This window comes from Pteropus vampyrus, unplaced genomic scaffold (assembly GCF_000151845.1).
Source record: "Pteropus vampyrus isolate Shadow unplaced genomic scaffold, Pvam_2.0 Scaffold17, whole genome shotgun sequence".
NCBI lineage: Eukaryota > Metazoa > Chordata > Mammalia > Chiroptera > Pteropodidae > Pteropus > Pteropus vampyrus.
This window is the reverse complement of record NW_011888798.1, coordinates 5,747,097-5,751,348: the sequence shown is the minus strand read 5'-3', so window position 1 is coordinate 5,751,348 and position 4,252 is coordinate 5,747,097. Positions and strand designations below refer to the sequence as shown.

General features: G+C 35.3%; 1 non-coding gene across 1 annotated transcript; it reads left to right on the top strand.

Moving 5' to 3' along the window:
- The first annotated feature begins 911 nt into the window (after positions 1-911).
- On the top strand, positions 912-1,030 carry LOC111736065. Its single transcript, XR_002779076.1, has one exon. It is a non-coding gene; the product is annotated as a 5S ribosomal RNA (ribosomal RNA).
- Positions 1,031-4,252: the final 3,222 nt, after the last annotated feature.

Genomic DNA, 4,252 nt, shown 5'->3' with positions numbered 1-4,252 from the left:
TGGTGGGAGACAACGATACAGTGGTTTGTTAAGATATATTAGCACGATAAGTTATATTAAGTTATATTAGGACAATAAAAATTTTATTAAGTTATATTAGCACAATAAAAATTTAAAAGAACTTCAGATCAGTGTGAAGATTATAATCTTTTGGGTATTTCTTCATAATGTTATGATAAATCTGAGCTATTCTACCCATTAGCAATGTCTCCTTATTAGACATCTCCTAAACACTTCCCAGCACAGTTCCCTCTCAGGAAGAACTCAGTTTGCATTGACCGAAAAGAAAAAAAAAAAAGGTTGAGCTTTTAACTTAAAGGTAGATAGACACAAGAAATCCAGATATCTAAGATAAATTGACCCCAGTTCCTTCTTTCCACCTACCTGAAAAAAGTCTTTGTAATCTTACTTTTTTCATCTATCCCCTTTTTCTTGTCCATCTAAGATGCAACAACAGAAGGTCATATTTGTATTTTATACAAGTCTTTCATGGCTTTTATTTTTCCTTTTGCTCACTTGTGATGAAGGCCAAGTTTATATCTATAGCCAATAACAGATTCTCTTCTGATTCTGATCCAGTAGGAAGTTCAGGACAATAATAGGCTTTAAAATCTTATACTGAACCACAGAAATGATACAAGTTAAGTTACTCAAAGGGATATTTTATTCAAACATTTAGGAACTAAAATCAACACAATTAGTAGCTACTCTTTGTACCATATCCATATGCCCTCTCCTCACCCTCAGGGCCACATACAGGTCATTTTCTTTCATGCTAATGGCTTTTCTCATCTCTCTGCCTAAGAGAATTCTCTGGCTGCAGAGTTATGAACATAAAGCAGGAAAAATGCACTATGAAACTAACATGAGACCTCTCCACCAGGGCAATATCAGTGTACTTTGACCTTTTAGTCTATGGCCATACCACCCTGAATGTGCCCGATCTTGTCTGATCTTGGAAGCTAAGCAGGGTTGGGCCTGGTTAGTACTTGGATGGGAGACCACCTAGGAATACCAGGTGCTGTAGGCGTTTTTAAAAAAAAGAATACCATCATGACCTTTTATATGATGGCTCAGGGTCCCCAGAGAGATTGTTACAAAATACTAAGGTAAAAGCAGCAAAAATTCTTATATTTAGTCTCAGAAATTATGTATGATCATTTCTGTTGTGCATTTCTACACTATTCTTTGGTCAAAGCAGTTATAATGCAGCCCACATTAAAGCAGTCATAATGTCTGTGAATAAATAGATCTCATTCCCAATGAGAAAAGTGTCAAAGAATTTGAGCTCACCTTTATTTCACTACTCCACGTTTTCTTGGGTAACATCCAATTGAAATACTTTTATCCATATCCTTGACTCAGGTCTACGTTTTTGGAGGAACCAAAGCAAAGCAGTATGATCTTTGTTGGTTTCTCTTTAAGATAAAAGTATTGCTTTGGTGGAGCAGTAGCTTTCATGCCAGCTTATTGATTGATTATGAATTATTTAAAAATATAGTTTAGCCTATGTATTTTTTTCTTATTTAATGGGATCATTTGTGTTCTTCTAACAGTTACCCACATTTCTCAAGAAATAAAAAGTTGTTGTTGTTGTTGTTGTTTTTTGCTTTTTATTTTAATTTTGCATAGATAAATTTAAATGGTCCTATTAGATAGTGGCGAAAATGAATCAGGCTCCCTTAGTAACCAGTAGCTATCAGAGAAGTCTAACTTTTTCAATTGCCAGAGTAGCCAAAGAATAAAAATCTCCATTTTAGAAACATTATAAACAACACTATGAACATAAGTTTCAGGATGCTAATACCAGCCCATTATGTATTCATTGCAAAAGATCTTATAGATCAAATCTGAGTATGTAAGAGCTAGTTTTATTAACTGTGATCCTAAGAAAAGATATGGGAAAATTTGGAATAGATGCAAACATTAATAACTATACTGCTAAGATAGCAGTGAAGGGAAGCAAAGTCTGTCATTCCAAAATGTGTCACTTTTGAATGTGAATCATTTTGAGCTAAGACAATAAGGACACAGCAAACTCAGGAAGAACTTTTACCTCTCCTTTAACTGCCTGAAAAAAATTAGAGAGAGGACCTGGATCAGAAAGAAAACTATTCCAGAGATAACATTTCTATCTGAAAGGCTTCCCTGCATGTCAGGGCAAACATCTGATTACCAAACATCTGCTCTTCTTATCTTCCTGTGAACTGCCCTACTACCCTTTGAAACCCCAGGCCTTCATCTCATTCCTTACCTCAGGATGTTCTGCAAGCCTTAATTGCCTGATTGCCTTTCCGTTCTGTATCTTTGTGAGGCTCCTGTACATATAAAATTAAATTTATCTTCTGTTATTCTGTCTTATATCAATTTAATTATTAGACCAGCCAAAAAACCTAAAAGGGTAGAGTGAGTTCTTTTTTTCTTTTATATAGCACCAAGTAGAATTATTATGTAAAAACCTAATATATACATCACAGGGTAAAATTTTCCTGATTCATGGGGAAGTTATAAATCTAATGCAAACAAATACTTCAACGGTCCTGACCCATGCAGTTCAGACTCAGGGCAGTGTTGCAGTTAAAATGACACAGCCCATGAAAACAGTACAAATTCAAAATAATTCAAGTCCTTTATTTGACTTGTACTTATTGAAACATCATGAAGGTAACAAATAGTGCAAAGCAGAGGTTTTTAAATGTCTTTTTATTTTTCTCTGTCTTTGATACATCTTTCATACCCCATACTTCCCTCATCTCTCACTTAAAAACTGTCTCTTTCAAAATTTTTATCTTCAACCCCCAGGCTGCATGTCTTATAGTCACATAATTCTTTTCTCCTTATTTTCGTTTTTTCAGAAACTGACTAAATCTCTTTTGCTAGGGCTGAAAATTTTGATCTGGATAACTCTCAATGGATAGCAAGATCATATATAACAGTTGGCACTCATTCAACTCTCATGCTTATCAAAGACTATACATGTTAATATTTAATTGCTCACCTTCACAAAATCTGAAACCCCAGTGTGGTTTTAAAGTGGGGCATAAAATATGCCACACCAAAATATGCCACTTTGCCATAAGGATTATTTCAAGCTAATTATTCTTAAGAAACAGCAGACATAGGAAAAGCTCTAAAAAACAAGTAGAAATTGCCTTTTTGTAGAGAAATTTATGTGTATAAATGGAAATCTCCATTGTTAAAGGCATATCCTACTCTGTACCGAGAGAAGAATGGCTAAATCTCTAAAAACTCTTATCAATAAAGAAGGCAAAGACATCTGCATAGCAATTATCCCCTTGTCGGCTGTGCTTTGTCCGATTACTGCCCATTACTGCTCCTTGCTTTGCTTGCTCCCCAAAACTGTCTTTCGCCAAAGATAGTATTTAAAGTAGAGGCTTGGTTCATTTTAGAGTATCAGTTTTTTGGGGTATCTTCATGTATATAGAAATATACATGTTATTAAACTTCTGTTTGTTTTTCTCCTATTAATCTGTCTTTTATTAAAGAAGGAGTCTTGCCAAGATCATAAAAGGGTAGAGAGAAAATTATTTTTCCTCTACTAAAATTTCCCCTTAAATCAGGGGGAAAAAAAAAAGTTTACTGTCAATATATTAGGTAGCTAGTCAGATATGAGTGACAGGGGAATAAAGGAATAGGGGCCCAGCTTAGAGACCACCCAAAGAACATCTTATTGGTAGTTAGAGAATCCCTCCTGCATCCCCAGAGACAAAGGACAGGAGGGCCATAATCTATGCCTTATTTAATCCAGCTACAAACTCTTGAGCAGAAGACACTACCTTAATTTGCCTACAATTTTAGCTTCAATATAATACTATATTTATGCCTGTAAATTTATGAATCTAATTATAACAGACTGAATTCTGGGTAAGCGCATGTGCACTAAGCAGAGTTATATAGCAGCCAAGTGTCAATCAAAATGACCTCATTTGCCAATCGCTTAAGAACACCTTTGCAACCACCCATCACAGCACTTACTATAATGCAGACCTCTTCTTCCACCAGGGTTAAGCTCTCTACTTTCTCTGGCTGTAATCCATACTCTCTCTTACAGGTACGTAACCTCATTTCTACGTGGTTAGCCAATTTTAGGCTTGACCCATCTTCTACCTCATAACATGCTTTTAATAAACCAATATTTCTCATATTCACTGAGGTGAAATTCATTTTCTCATCAGTGATAAGGACCTAGAGATGTGTGTTACCGGAACTCCAAATGCCAGAAAGGTAACAA